The sequence below is a fragment of the Crinia signifera genome, chromosome 4 (assembly GCF_055691185.1).
Source record: "Crinia signifera chromosome 4, ASM5569118v1, whole genome shotgun sequence".
Lineage (NCBI taxonomy): Eukaryota > Metazoa > Chordata > Amphibia > Anura > Myobatrachidae > Crinia > Crinia signifera.
This window is the reverse complement of record NC_139220.1, coordinates 34,653,175-34,669,690: the sequence shown is the minus strand read 5'-3', so window position 1 is coordinate 34,669,690 and position 16,516 is coordinate 34,653,175. Positions and strand designations below refer to the sequence as shown.

Genomic DNA, 16,516 nt, shown 5'->3' with positions numbered 1-16,516 from the left:
CGCCGGACCCGCGAACCCGATCAAGCCTCCGAGGGGAAAAGGCAGCCCTTGGAGGCTTGGGCCAGAGCATGTGCAGTATGTATGAAGTTACTGGGCATGTGCTGACCCTGTTCGGGGGAAAAGGGTTGCGCGGAGTCCGGGGACGGCGGCAGTGGCTGGGGATGACAGCGGCATCAGCAGCGGCAGCTGAGAGGGGGGCGGATTGTGGCAGCCACCCTCCTCCATAATGGTAAGAGCCGCCACTGGTCAACATTCACCTGTGCATATTATCTTAAAGTCCAGCTGCAGCGCAGGCTAAGTGGTACCAGGCAGGAGCCATCCTGTACCCTACTGCAGATGTTAGCAGAGCCAATTAACTACAGGTGCACCAAAGAGTTCCATTGCAAGAGCAGTGTTCAGTTGGATCCTGAACCACACAGGTGCTGCTTTACATGCAGGTGCCCCTTTAGAGCTTGCAGCCCAGAGGGTGGAGCATCCATTGTCTCTGGGCGTTACACCCCTATCTCAAAGCATTTATATAATTTTCCCCCGGAATATCAATATCTGACAGTTTAAACAAACATTTCCTTTTCCACCACAATCATCTGCCTAATCTAGTGTGAGTAAGGCCCGACTTCTAACAGGGCCACTGTTTGGTGCCCTAGCAGAAGCATGCTCCTCTGCATAAGAGTGGGCCAGCCAAAAGAAGGGGGCGCACATGCACAAAATGCTTGCTCGCCCCATTCTGTCTGGCTCGCTCGCCACTGCCGATGCCCTCTGCCGGCTCCCCGCTGCTCCCCTGTCTTCCCTGTAGCCCCTTGCAACCCCCACTCGCCCTGTTCATCTTCCTGAAGCGGAGACGGGCAGGAAATCCTCTCCCCACCACCGTGCTGATGGGGACATGTGTGAGACGCTCGCGTGTCCTGGTCAGATGGAGCTTCTGTCCACCAGCCCCCAAAGTAGTCAGTAAGATCTGCTGCACGTCTTGAAAAAGAGAAATCAAATAATAGATAAGAAAAGAGCTGTGTAAAACCTCTGGGATGGGAGCTGGCGTGGGTGCTGATCACACCATTTTAGTAACCTATGGTAGTATAAGGGGCATAGTGCCAGTAGTTGTTTATTTAGGGGATGGTTTGCTAGGCCAAAGCCTCTCTGCTTCCAGGTTCCTCACTCTTCCTCCCCTTTGTTGAAGTTTGTGGTATTGACATTGGCTATTTGCAGGGCAGGGGGGGGGGGGGGGGGGGTCACCAGTGCGGGAATTGTTCCAGTTGAGGTCACTCCCTTTGCTGACTGGTAGTAGGCTGTACCACTCCAACGCGGGACAGTATCATCACCCAAACGGGTGGGTGGTCGATTTAGAAGTTGAATGGTTACCTTTTAGGGTCTACCCAGGTTTCATGCCTGTGTTTGTGCATTCATGGCAGTTCCGTCTGCGAAGCCTGTTGTTGGTTGTAGTTGGGCATGGCAAAATGGCTGATTCCTGGCCGTCCTGACTTTGCCACCATACATTCTTAACATTTGAAATAATAATAATTTTCATTTCAATAATTAGCTTCCAGTTCCTCTGCCAAAATCTACATCTCAGTGTCTTTATTTTAGAGTTTAAGGCAGAATGGCCGAAGGAAAGGGGGGCAAGCCTCCTGGATTGCATGCAGTCTCCCACGACCCTCCCTCGATGGGGGGGGGGGGGGGGGTGGTGTTCCTGGGACCAACGACGCAAATCGTGTCCTTGTAGCCTCACCCACCACTGTCCAATGCATGAAGTACCGGCATTGGACGTGGGGGCATGGCCGCGAGGACGTGATCGTACTGGCAATGCCCCTGAACAGGAAGTTTCTTTCATGGTCCTGCACCACCACACACCTTTCCTGTCCCGTCTGCGGCCACACCCCCCACTGCCACACCGAACTGGCTGCCCTCTCCCGGAGAGGGCAGCTATAAAGTAGGCACTCCTTGTTCAAGGTGAAGTGATCTTCACCCATGATACTCCTCATCCAATGCAGGGAAATGGTGCGGATTGAGTGATTGAATGTATGTAAAAAAACAGCTGCATAATGTGGGTTAGGTGAAATCAGGGAGATTTCTAGATTCTTCAGGGAGATCGCTACTATTTCAGGAGTCTCCTGCAGAATACAGGAGGGTAGGTAACTATGTCCAGACCTGCTTTGTAATGATTACACATAAACGTATTAATTACACTAAACATACTAATTAAGTGTCTATTTTTTAAATAGTTATGCGTGTTATGCGCCTATCGTGTCAAATAAAGTTTATTCACATATCTTGCGATTATATATGTTTCCGTTTTAATCAACTGTCAATGCATTTGTGCTGCTTATTGTTTTAGCCTTTTGGCTACTATCAAAGAGCAGAGGAGGGGAACCTTCTGTGCTTGGCATTAGACATGAAAGGCAGTGATGGAATTCCTTTGATCATCCATGCTCCTTTGTCTGATGGCAGCATCATCTCTATGCGTGATACCATGCATCACTCTGTTAATATGTTTGTTGATATCAGCATTAAATCCATATGCCAGGGGATATACCAATTACTGCATGCAGTTTGCAATCAAAGACAAACCGTAACCAGCCTCACACACCCTTACATTACTGTGTTTTCCCTGCTGCCCTGCCTGTTGCGTTCTGTCTTCTACACTGGCAATCCGAGCGGTTCCACCTTTATGCAGCAGTGTCTTATGAATTGTATATAAAGCAGCGGCGTAACTATAGCACCGCAGCCACCGCGGGGGGGCGCTGTGCATGTGGGGGCGCCGGGGGCTGCGGTGCTATAGTTAACCCCCCCCCCAATCCCCTGCAGACTTACCTATCTCGTTGGTCCCGGCGGCTCCGTTCTTCTGCTGAGGACCACCACAAAATGGCCGCCCCCATATAGCACACAGTTCTCTGAAACTGTCTGCTGTATGGGGGCGGCCATTTTGTGGTGGTCCTTAGCAGAAGAACGGAGCCGCCGGGACCAGCGCGATAGGTAAGGCTGTGGGGGATTGGGGGGGGGTTTGCATAGGCGGCGAGGCGGTGGGCCGGCAGGGCAGGGGGGTAGGGGTGCTTGGCGGGGCGGCGGCGAGGGGGGGCGCCCAAAACGTAGCTACGCCACTGATATAAAGCACCGCTGTTGAGGAAATGTGTGTATATACAGGGCTATTTTTGTGCAGGCTCCAGCAGGAACTGTGGCCCTTATTCTAGTTCACTGTTTCTGACAAAATATTCCTCAGATGGACAAAACCATGTGCACTGCAGGTGAGGCAGGTGTTTCTTGTGCAGAGATAATTAGATTTGGGTGGGGTTTTACACCTGCCTCACCTGCAGTGCACACGGTTTTGTCCATCTGAGGAATATTTTGTCAGAAACAGTGAACTAGAATAAGGGCCTCAGTTCCTGCTGGAGCCTGCACAAAAATAGCCCTGTGTATATATATATATATATATATATATATATATATATATATATATAAATATATATATATAAACAAAAGCAGGAGGCACTCACTTTGAAGTAGACTTCCTGGTGCAAACGTGGAAGGGTTGAATGTATGAGAAAATATCATTGCCCAATGTATTCGAATTTTTACTAAAGATATACAGTTGGAGCGCGTGTCATTCAGCGCCAGCTCTCGCCAAATCTCCTGCGCTGGCGAGAGCCGGCAGAGAGGCTCTCCATCTGACATGGAAACGCGAGCATCTCACACGCATGCGTGTCCCCGTCACTCGGCGGCTGGGAGCGGAATCCCTGCCATTCTCCACTGCAGGGAGATGGGCAGGGTTGTGTGTGTGTGTGTGGGGGATGGGGGTGCGTGGGGCTGCGAGCACCAGCGGCCCGGAGGTGGCGGAGGTGGGCACAGATGGAACGGGGCACCCAAGCGTCCTGGGCATTGGGACCCGCAACACTGAGGGGCGCTCCGTCTGTAGTAGGCTTGGGTACTAACAGGTGGGGATATTAGAATAGTGATATAATACCACAAAAGTGCACAGATGCTTTTATATCAGTTCATGTATGTAATGTAAATGCATTGAATGGGACCTCAGAGTGGCACAGTGGCTACCATTGCTGCCCACATAATTGTAGGCCTGAGCTTGATTCTTTATTTCCATGTTCGGCCTTTACAGTATATCTGTTAAGCGCCTTGAGTCCTATTGGAGTAAGAGCGCTATATAGAAATAAAATGATTATTATTATTATTATTTCTCTAACAGTCCGAAAACCATAAGACAAACATCTGAGGCACTGTAATGGTGTGTACACATGGCAGATACTGCCGTGAGATGCGAGTCCCGACGCGATCAGATCACACCGGGACTCGCATATCACGGCATGCTAGAGGGCACAATTTACACTATATAGTGCAGATCTGCACTATATAGTGTTGCCTGCCCTCTCTATCTGGCTGCCGATATGCGCTCACACGGGAGCACGCATCGGCAGCGAATCGGGCTCAGCACACAGGAGAGGAAAACCCCCTGTGGGGGAAACCTCTGGGGACCCATGGCTGACGTACTGCCCGTCCCTCTAGGCATTAGAGACTTTGCAGAGTTTGCCCAAACCACCCATCCACCCACTAACCTTGTATAACCCGTCATCCCTTCTGTCACCCCAAATCTGCATTTTGACCTTTTACCCGATGAAGAACGCACCTGATGGCACCAGAGGGGGGGGGGGGGGGGGGGCACGCGCATATCCACAGTGAGAGGGAGAAAATGAGATTGAAAGATAGATAGATAGATAGATAGTGATGTGGAAGTGGGTAGGAGAGAGAAAGAGAGAGAGAGAGAGAGAGAGAAAGGGGAAGAGGAGGGAAAAGAAGAGAGAACCCTAGCACTGGGTATTAGGACTCCATGTGAGAAACAGCCAGAACCCATTTAGGACTTGTCTCTGGTGCTATAAGGGGTTAGGGCTGCAATGATATATACAGGACAGCTCTAACTCTGTTTCCTATGTCCCCACTGGGTCTGAGCTCTATGCACATACACAGACGGCCGTCATGTATGTGCATTAGTCAGTAACCCATTGCCAGCAGCATTAGGCTGCCAGCAACACAGCAGAGGATGCAGCGGAGGAGGGGACACCGCTGGTCCTCGCCGGACAGATACTGTATGTGATGGTAAATACCAGCGGCATATTCCTGCGTATCACCCTGACACTAACACAATATGCTGCCAGAATTTAGTATCACTCTTACATGGAGCCCAAACTATGATTAAGCTATAACAACAGTATCAGATAATAACAAAGTAATGGCTAAAGCACAATATACATCTCTCCCACCTCTGCACATTAATAAGTAGGGATCTGAATGGGGGACTTGATGCAGCATAGAGCACCTTAGTGCCTTGCGACACGTCCTAACCGCTCCATACAGGGTTTATCCAGCGCCATCCAGACACCGCCCTTAGGTGTCCCAGGCACAGCCCTAGTGGCTGCTAGGTACGGTTCTGCCCCCTAGGTGTGCGATTTTGTGACTTTACTATGACAACACAGACCCCACCTGACTGGCCAGGACTGGCTATTTGTGGTTTGAGGCCCATTATGACATCACAGTTCCTGTTGTCTTTAGCATGACTAACCTAAGGGAAATGTGATTTCTGATTTTACTCCATATTTTAAACTATAACATTCACACCAGAATCTTATTTGTTATATTATGGCAGAATTTCCATATAAATATTTGGTCATGTGTGGTTTGGTATGAACCAAATTTTCACTTTTTAGTTTTGCAGCATTAAAATATTAGCATTTGGCCAAATGAATTTAGGGATGTGGCACAAATATTACTTGATAACCAAACCCATTAGAGACAGTGCTGGCAGTTGGGTCCTTTAGGCCTAATTCTGATCAGTTTGCTACATTGCGAATTCACAATGGCGACCAATGTTTACTGCCTGCGCATGTGCATGAGGAGAGGGGGAAGGTGGTGCAGGAGGCAGGTATGCCTTCATCCTACGTTTTCTGGGCGTATACACAAAAACGCTGGGCATCCCATGCGAACGGGGGCGGCTACCTGATGTCAGCCTGGGACCATATCCCCCCGGCAGAGTCTCCTTTTTATCAACGACCATCTCTGGTCGCTGATGAAAACGGGACACTGAGCAATATATTGTGAGCAATATATTCCTCCGTGTATACACACCTTTAGATTAGCATAACACGGCAACAGCTCCTCCTTCATTTTCTCCCGCAACTGGGTCTGTGAGGAACCAACACAGATTTCCTAACTGACCCGCTGGTGGGGATGCAGGGCAGGCAGGAGGGAGTTTGGACACCTGCTCCCGACTGAAGGACCTGCCAACGATTGCTGACATGTGTACTGTCACTACATACGATGCTGTCACCATTGAAAAAAATGGTGGAGGATTACTTTGGTGACAGCATCCAAGTAGACATGTCAGACAGTCCTTACCTGTATTGGCAGGACAAAAAAAGGCAGTTTGGAGGCCCCTGTACAAACTGGCTGAGTTGTCCTTCCTCCAGTGTGCACTCCGAAAGAGTTTTTAGTGCAGCGGGGAACCAGGTTGCTTCTGCAAAATGTGGAGAAGATGATGTTTATGAAAATGAAGACCAGCAATTGCCTCCAGAGACTACAGAGGAACCTGTGATTGTGGAGTCCAGCGGGGATGAAATGATAATGTGTAAGGATGAGGATGTACATACTGAAGGGGTGAGTACAACATCTTGCCTCTGTAGAGCCGGTTTGTACAGGGAGAGATGATTTGCTTCTTTTTGTGTGGGGCCCAAACAAACCAATCATTTCAGCCACAGTCGTGTGGCAGACCCTGTCGCTGAAATGATTGGTTTGTTAGTGTGCATGTTCTGATTACAAACATAAGGGTGGGAGGTTACTAACGACAATTTAATCTTGCACCTTTTTTTTTTTTTGCAGTATGTGCTCTTTGCAGCCTAGTTTTTAAAATTGCCATCCTGTCTGGCGCTGCAGTCCCACTCCTAGATGAGCCCCATGTTTGTGCCGCCCACTTGTGCCGCTTTGCATAGTCATCCAGCTACCTCTGTGCAACCTATTGGCCTAACAAACAATATTGTGAGGTGTTCAGAATAGACGGCAAATGAGTGGAAATTGATGTTATTGAAGTTGATAATAGCGTAGGAACAAAAAAAAAAATTCTGTGATTCTAGCTGTTTTTTGTTTAAAAAAACCCCAAAAAACCCAGACCCAAAATCAAAACCCGATAGGGTGGTTTCATACCCTCCAACATGACTCACTGCATTCGGTACACAATGCTCTGTTCCTGGACGTCCCTGGTAATGTATGATTGTCATCACCTGTGTGGAAACACCCTTCTCGTCAATTACCTAATTCCACACAGGTGCTGGCAATCCTACATTACCAGGGAAGTCCAGGAGCAGAGCATTGTGTACCGAATGCAATGGATCATGTTGGAGGGTATGTGGTTTTGCCAGATCCAAAACACAATGGGAGATCCAGATCCAAAACACAAAACATGAAAAAAGCCCGGGACAGCGGCACTCACGTCACATCAACAAGAAGAGTCTGTAGTCTGTAGTATTATCAACTTTATTAGCGTCTTCAGGATATAGACGCTAATAAAGTTAGCGAAACGTTGATAATACTACAGACTCTTCTTGTTGATGTGACGTGAGTGCCGCTGTCCCGCAATATATATTGGCAGCTGCCACTGTCTCTGATGGCACCCGTTCAAAGCTCTCAATTGGTTGTGTGAGTGCCGGGCGTACTACTTGTGTATATATATATATATATATATATATATACACAAAAAAGGTGGTACTAGCGCGAAGAAAACCCCCTCAAAATTAGGGATGTAAGAGTTAGGTCTATCCTATTATAGGTAGTACGTGTGAATTTCACACGGATGCACAGTTCCTCCTTCTTTTGGAGTGGCAGCTCCTCTCCTGATGGTTCCTGCTCAAGGGAACCGTTTGGTGGAAATCTGGAAGACAAGATGAGATGGGAGCCTCCTAGTGCAGTATGTTTATACACTTACAGTGATACCCTTCACTGTGCGTAAAATGAGCACCCCAACAAATTCAGGTGTACCATTAATAGTGGTCTCCAACCACTATGTTGAGCGTTTGATTGTATATAGACCTCGATTCCCAGGAACTGTTTACTTCCCTTAAAGATCATCCAGGATAATTCTCAAAAGAATCACCAGCATAAAGAGAGAATACAGGAAAATACTAGTGTGATATTGTTAAAACGTTTATTCTTACAGCTAAAATGACAAAAAATGTCCGTACAATGTATTAGAAAAATAATTGCTTATCTGGTGAATTTGTTGATGCAGTCCGTCACCAAACACCATGGCATAGCAATGAGTCCCCTCAACGCGTTTCGTCCGTGGCCTCTAGGCAGGACTTCCTCAGGAGTATATATATATCCTTTCTTAGAGCTGCCAGCTTATCATATACTACACAATGTAACAGAGAAGCATCTGTTGACACCTTCCGGTGCGCTATGTTTCCGTGTTTATTGCAGTCGGCGTTACATTCACATGCCATAACAGTTTCCAATTACTGCCTGCCAGATACAAACAGACACAGAATTGAGCCAGCCTCCACCTAGTCTCATTAGTGCTTCTACATGACAGTCATTAGGATTACCCTGCAGCATGCTGTAAAGCTTATACCATCCCTAATAATACACAGCTGCTTGATAACCCTGCAGCACTCTTTATCATTACCCATTAGCATTCTCTGCCCTGGTGCTGCCAATAGCAGTCCTTCGTTCCTGGCAATAAACTGACACAGAATTCCCCCTTCAGTAGTAGACAGACCCTGCCTGCTCGTTGACTCAGACACAGTAAGTATAGAGCCCAAATGTAAACTGGACTCCTTAAAGATGATTAATGGGACAGGATTAAAGGAGGCATGTACTACAGAGACGTTCTATGGAGACATGAAATAAAGCTGGAAGCCTGAGGATGCATACCCTCCAACATGACCCATTCCATTAGGTACAAAATGCCCTGCTTCTGGACTTCTTCCTTAATTTAGGATTGCCTTCACCTTTGCTGGAACACAGTTATTATCACTGAACTAGTTCAACACAGGTGACTGCACTTATCAATTAAGAAAGAAATCCAGAAACAGTGCATTTTGGGGGGGATGTTCTAACATCCGCACCCCAGCTCGGCCCCCTATCGCCGCCCATCGCATTCATAATTATCGCATATGCACTAACATATGCGATAATTATGGCAAAGGACAGCTCTTGCGTTAAGAGCTGTCCTTTGCAGTGAGCCTTCGGGACCCGGCGGCTCCCCCCTCCCTTACCCGGCTGCTGACTGCGACTGCTGCTGCGTGGGGGAGGGGCTGGCTCTCCTCCTCCCTGCACCCGGAAGAGGATCAGTGCAGGGAGGAGGAGGTCACAGGTCTGGGCAGCTCTGTGCTGCCCGGACACAGGTGAGGGGGGCGATGCGGGGCGGCGGGGGTCCGTACGGGGTGGCGGTGAGTCGTGCGGGATGGCGGTGGGTTTGCGTTAGAAGCCCATAGGCATTTATGGGGCATCGCCAGATTTTTCTGGCGATGCCCCCTGCCGTGGTAACCCGGCGGGGGATGCGTACCCATTGCAACAGACGGCGAACCCATTGCATCGCAAACCCACACTTGCTGTACCTTTGCATAGTTTAGCAGACCATGCCATTACTTACTATCTCCTAAACAGACAGTGTAAAATAAGATGGGAACCCATTATATATAATCTATGACATTCACCAAACATGGGTATAAGCAACAGGTGAAATAGTCTGCATCACTAGCCACTTACACCTAACTCAACAAGGTACTAAACAGCTATTTTATAATGAAAGCTATGCAGCTGAAACATAGCAAATAGTGCCAGACCTTTTCCCAAAATTAGGCCATGCTGCCATGTGTACACTTACCTTCTACTGGGCCATACTAGAGAGGTGGAATGAAAAGTAGCTAGCATCAAGGCTGAATTTGGAGAGCTTTCACATGTGATTTGGATGCTAGCACTGATTACTTGTGCCTAAGTGGTGGAGTGGATTTACATATGGAATGGGTATTGTCATTTGTACTACATACCAAACAAGTGCTTAGTACAGATGTACATTCACATATACATTTCATGTCTGACCTCAGTTTTATTTGGTCATTGGTGTTCAAATCTGCATTTACCTACTAAATCAGACTTACTAAGTTTCCCAGGTTTTTTTCAAATAATTTTCCGCAGCTAGGGGCGTGGCCTATGCGCCGCACGGTTGACGCTGCCGTACGGAACGCGGCCGTACGGAACGCGGCCGTACGGAACGCAGGGTGTTGCTGATGTACGCCAATTACAGAAATAGTATATAAAGGTGTGTTTGACAAATGCAATGTTGTTGCACACATGTCTGCATCTTTATCTGAGGAAGATCAGGAGTGGCAGGACCTATTTGCATGCATGGACTCCAGCACCACCTATGTGCCCATCCACCCAGACCAGCCATTGGGGGAAGAGCAGCCAGATGGGCCATCGACATCAGGCCAATCGGCAGCTGGCCCATCTTCAGCCTCAGCAGAATCATTGGGAACACAGCAGGTGGCTTCCCAACAGAGTAGCCTGGCCAGCACTTCAAGTACAGCGACAGGTGGCCGTGGCCGTGGCAGTGGCGGTGCCAGTGGTCGTGGCCGAAATAGGGCAACAGAGGAACCAACCACCAGAAACATGGCATTCGAAGCGCAGGAGCTTGCCATCCTGGTGCCCTGGGCACGGGATTGGATCGAGTGTCCACAGGACCGGTTGACACACACAAGGAGATGGAAGATCTGGGAGGACATAACGGCGGAGATTAATGCGGTGGCTCCACAAGTTCGTGAGACGGAGCACGTTAAGAAGAGGCAAGTTCATGTGTGTTACATTTGAGCAGTACAAGACCAGTAATGTTTACATTAGATATTAGATGGAGTTGGTCAATGGGCGGTCACGTTGCTTGGAGGCACAGACATGTTTGCCATGTCATTTAATTGATAGTTATTGTAGGGTGAGTGTGAGTGTATCTTCTAAGGGTTGGTTTTCAAATTTAATATATTCTAAGTTTGGTGTCATGAGGCACATGTTGTATTATGTTGCAGATTGCAATGGGTGCTACAGCAAACATGAGGAGTGACATGTATTAATATGTACACTTTGATTGCAGGTGGCACGACTTCAAAACGAACCTCAAGAAAAAATTGACCCAGCGGTGGGAACACAGCCACACCTCTGGGGCTGGCCCCATGCCTTCAAAGCTGCAGCTCACCCCCCTGGAAGAGATGGCCGAGTGCTGCATTGCAGTGGAGGAGGTCCGGGGGGTGAGCACCATCGACATCGAGTCCCCAGCGGAAGTCATGGCTTCTTTGCTTGAAGGTAATTATTTGCCATGCCATAAGTAGCTGCTTCTAATTTTGCATGGAATGTGTTGTAATTGTAATGTTCTCTTTCACCAGCATCCCCACCGCTTGGTCAAGAATCTCTTGAGGAGGTTGAGGAGTCTGTGCCACCTGGCCCCAGTAGCAGGCCCGTGCAGCAGCAGCAGCAGCCACTGACCGCGGCTGAATTGGCCACGTGGGGGCATGTGCTTGCCAATATTCAGCAGCAGGGAGAGTCGGCATCAGAGCGGGTGCGTAGGACCGAGGAGGTGTTGCAGGGTTTGATCAGCAGCCAGCAGACTATCGCTGAGAGCCTGCAGGCTATGACTGCCACCCAGCAATCAATTGCTGCTAGCCTGCAGGTGCTGGCTGATCAAGCCCTGCGGCAAAATGACCTCCTCCTCTGCCATAATGATCTTATGGTGGAGCTAGTTGCCAGCAATAGGGTCCTAATGTCATCCGTTTCTGGTGCATTACCACCATCAGCACTCCCTGCTGCCAGAGGGGGAAGACGAGCCACCCCCTCCCCAGCATCTGCTCCACCTGGCCCACCATCTGACCGTGGCCGTGGCCGGAGAGCTGCTGCACGTGGCAAGGAGCCTGCCAGGGGCAAACGTGCCCGCAAATTAACTTGTGTCCGCATTAATCTCCACCGTTATGTCTTCCCAAATCTTTCAGTGAGCTGTTTGTGTCAGCTTCCTGTGTCCAATTCCGTGCCGAGGGTACCCACATTTGCCCTTGCTTCGAATGTCATGTTTGGTTCCCCTGTTGCCCTGTTTCGGCTAGCATTACTGTGTGTTGTACTTGAAGTGTTGGTGCTATACTTTTGTTGTGAAGCCACCTGATGTGTTCCTAATGATTCTGCTGTGGCTATGTATGTCTATAATACATGTATTTATGATATATTATTTAATTGTCTTCCTGCTATGCTACCTTTTATTTTGTTGCGATTTCTAATGTATTTTATAAGTTCCTTTAATAAATGTTTTTTTGTTTCCCCCAAATGTGTGGTTTAATTGATACATGTAGAAGTGACATGTGTATTTGTATTATTAATATTAAGTTGTGTTCATTATTTGCAGTGTAAAAGTGTGTGAAAAGTGCAGCATATATGTGTGTGTTTAGTAATGTTCCATTTAAACTGCAATGGTTCCAATTGAAGCAGTGACAAGCGTGTAATTAACAAGTAATGAGTAAAGTAGGTGATTGTATTGTGTTCAGCTGACATTGGTTGAGGTGCGTCCGTCCTGATTAGGCGTTCCGATTGCCTAGCGCATGACCGAGTGGTGTCCGCAAAGCAATACTTGCTTATGGACACCGCATATTTCTTCCCTTTTTGTTCGCGTGCATTCGGTGTGCTGTCCGAATGCACGCCCACCAAAATAAGTGCACTCCCCCGTGTCCGCCCATGTTTCCGCCCAGTTTAGCCCACTTTGAAAGTACACCCCTGTGTCATTCCGAATGACGCCCATAATACGCCCATAATTCACGAGTGATTGCGGTGCACATTTCTGTACGGTATTAGTGAGTACAAGTACGGAGACCATGCGTGGCACATGCGCATAGCGTTCCCCACGCGTGCGCAGACGGCTAAAATACGCCATCCGAAAGTATACGGAAAAGTACGCACCAACCAGAATAAGGGCCATAGTTACCAACCCTCCTGCATTCTGCAGGAGACTCCCTGAAATAGCAGCAATCTCCCTCTTTCCCTCATTAGTCTAGCAATCTCCCTCATGTTACCTTGCCCACATTACACTTTACACTTTACACACATTACACTAATGTGCCAGTATGCTGCAAAGTAACTTTCCGTTGCTTCTGCTCGATAGACAATGTCATCTCTAGATGGCGCTGCCTGTATGGACTTTTTATCGCAAAAATACCAATTAGATCTCTCTCCATCCCTCTTACAAGAGTGTAAGAAGTATGGCATCAAAATGTTCTGGAAAAAATTGATACAGTACATCTTTAATTGCATTCAGCTATTATGACTGGGTTTGGGAAAAAAACAGAATGGTCTGGACCCCTATACGGAGAGGTGTACACTCACCTTACCTGCTGACAGTCATAGGCTCCCCCCAAGACAGGATGACCCCCGGATGGGGAGACTACATCCTTTGGAATGGCAGATATTATAGTACAACCCCCTCATACATTTATTATAATTTTTATAAACATGCTTGCTGTCAGGGGTTTCATGCTCATAGTCAGGGATTTCATGCCCGTTGTCAGGGATTTCATGTTCGCAGGCTGCGCCAACCTTCCTGGGATTTCAGCACTTCTGGGTAAATCTATACATGCTGCGCTTTGCAGACAGACGCTAGAGGTCATGTAGGGCCTCTAGCGTCTGTCTCCTGCTAGGCGGTGGAAATTTTTGGAGGGAATTTTTCAACAGATTTCATGTGGACGGCTAGACTGCATGCAATCTGCATAACACAGGAGCCGGTAGCCCCTAATCCCCTAAACCTGATTGCACCCAATTCTGATGCATCGGAACGGGAAATCTGGTGAAATCGGGCAAATCGCATGTGCGCATCGGATTGGAGCCACTAGATTACAAGGACCGTATCACACGCAAGAGGACCTCAGAGAACTCGCACAAGTGTGTGCCTTAAGTCTGCAGGGGCTGTTGCTACGCCACTGACGTCTTGTCATTTCTTTAATATTACATAAAAATATTGTTAACTAAGTGCTTAAATCTCAGATATAATGGGCAGAAAATATAACACATTTCAAAAACAGATTTTTTTTAATTTTTTATCTCCATTGTTTTTATCTCCATTGTTACCTTTACCGATCTTTAGAATAAATCAATTTATAAACTTCTCGGTGTACATCACACGGGAGACGCCGCTTAGAAGTCGGATACAACAGACATGAAAGGACGCCTCCTGTGTCTGAATAAAGGATGGAAACATCCCTTCGCTGCCTAACTTCAGAAAACGACCAATTTCCAAGCGAGAAGACATTTTTTATTTTTCCTTCTTTCAGTACAATTTCCTTGAAACAATCAATGACAAAAACACTCGGTAATTATTTTATGTAATCCCTCTCGGCGAGCGGGGACGTTTGTAAAGCACTTCCCCTTACTTGCCTGCCTCCCATACCGTACATTATCACCCACTCCCATCAGCTATGCCCTTCGCCACCCACGCCTGCTCTCTCTGTTTTATATGTTCCTGCAGTAGCTGCTGGTGACTAAGTCTCATTCATTGCTGCGTAACAGCTTGCAGCGCTGTGTATTGATGTGTATGTACACTGGTGTGTGTGTGTGTTTCAGGATTTCTCCTGGGGGAAGCGTCACTTAGATTTTCAACTTCGAAAATTCTAATTGAATCGCATAGAAAGTAATTAGATGTGTTTTGAGGTGAATGCAGGGACTCGTTCAGTGATTAAGATGTTTCTTTGCATGTAAATGACTGACTAAATCGTTGCCACTGATGAATGATTTCAGCCACTAAGGTAACTTAGGGGCTTATTCTGGTTGGATCGGTTCTGTCCGGTTCTGTCCGCGTTCCGACGGAACTCAATTTTTTCCTAGTGCACATGCGCCGACAGCACACAACTTGCGAACGGACCTCGCTGACCAAAAAGTCCTGTCCGATCACAGACGGACAAAATGGGCGTAATGTGGGCGCTTATAGGGGAGAGGCCTGAAAATAGGGCAAAACTAGGCATATCCCTAGGCGTACACAGGGGAGTGTACTCAAACTGCACGAAGGTGCATCCGCCTCACTCGGAGAGTGGTCGGGACGCTTCTGGGCCAAAACCATCGGTCCGCCAAAGAGTGCTCCATACCACTCATCCGCGTGATTTTGGACGCAATCGGTCGGCTAATTAACACGCAACACACCTAAAATACTGACACCTAAACGCAATATTAAGCAATGCTGCAGGCAATTTTGTTAAATACCTCATTTGAGTACCTGCAAGCCTAAAGGTGCGTACACACATGGCGATATATCGCCCGGCGATATATTGCCGGACGATATATCAGATTCAGCAGCCTATGCTGTATGTTAGGAATGGATGCACCTAAGGGTTGCCTACCCTCCTGGAATGGCCGGGAGGGGGACCCGAAAATCAGGTCCCCCTCCCGGCCTCCATGAAAGGTGGGCGACCCTCCCGGTTTCCCAGCTACCTTCCCCCGCACGAGCCGTTTAAATATCGGGATATGCCGATCTCTGATGAGGGGGCGGGGCTAAAGGGGCAGAATCGCATAATTTTAGACCCGCCCCCTCCGCAGTGATTGGCAAATGGGGTAATTTCCACAATGGGGGCGGGGCTTAATGACGTCACGCTCAAGCCCCGTCCCCTCGACCTCCTGCTGCAAGTCTCCTCTCCGGGCTTCTCCCAGAGAGGAGATTAAAAAAGTCGGCAACCCTGATGCACCTAGGCATGCCTGTGACTAGGTGACTCTGTGGAAATAGCTGAATATGCCGGATAGACCTTGTAGACCAGGCATGTCCAAACTATGGCCCTCCAGCTGTCGTGAAACTACAAGTCCCCTCATGATTTTCCACAGTTTGCTAATAGGGAATGCTAAACCTATACCAAAGCATGCTGGGATGTGTAGTTTCACAACAGCTAGAGGGCCACAGTTTGGACATGCCTGTTGTAGAGAGATAACATGGTGATAGGAAAAGGAGAGGCTTCACAGAGGGTGTGTGGGCCAGCAACCTGCCAAGGGGTAACACCAAAATGCTGAATCCTCTGCAGTGACAGGAATTAAATAGATGGTAGGCTAAGAATAAGTGATTATAAGAATTTGGATGTAGCAATCATTAATAAAACATTACTTTGCCCGCAGCGGCTTGAGCACAATTGAGTGTTGAGAGCACAGGCAGGTGAATGAAGTGGGGGGTGAATTATTTCACAAAATAAAAGGGATAGTAATCCAAGTAATATAAATGTAATTACAAATTATTTAGTAATAACCTTCAGCAACAGCCTGCATTGTCACGTCTGGCAACCTGCGGTCTCATAGCCAGAGGCCACCGCCATCTGACCATCTCGTTAAGTCCCTTGCATCCCACGATCACCTGCTGCTGCTACACCTGCTGCCTGCAACAGTGACAGCTCTTCATTTCCAATCATAAGGACCAATTGTCACTGCTATTTACTGGAGATTGATAAACAGCCAGCCAATCAGCTCCTACCTGCCATTTCACAGGCTG

General features: G+C 48.0%; 1 long non-coding RNA gene across 1 annotated transcript in view; it reads right to left on the bottom strand.

The window, feature by feature from the left end:
- LOC146073940 (uncharacterized) overlaps positions 1-16,516 on the bottom strand; it is a 227,882-nt gene that overhangs the window by 167,304 nt on the left and 44,062 nt on the right. The gene's annotated exons all lie outside the window — the stretch shown is intronic.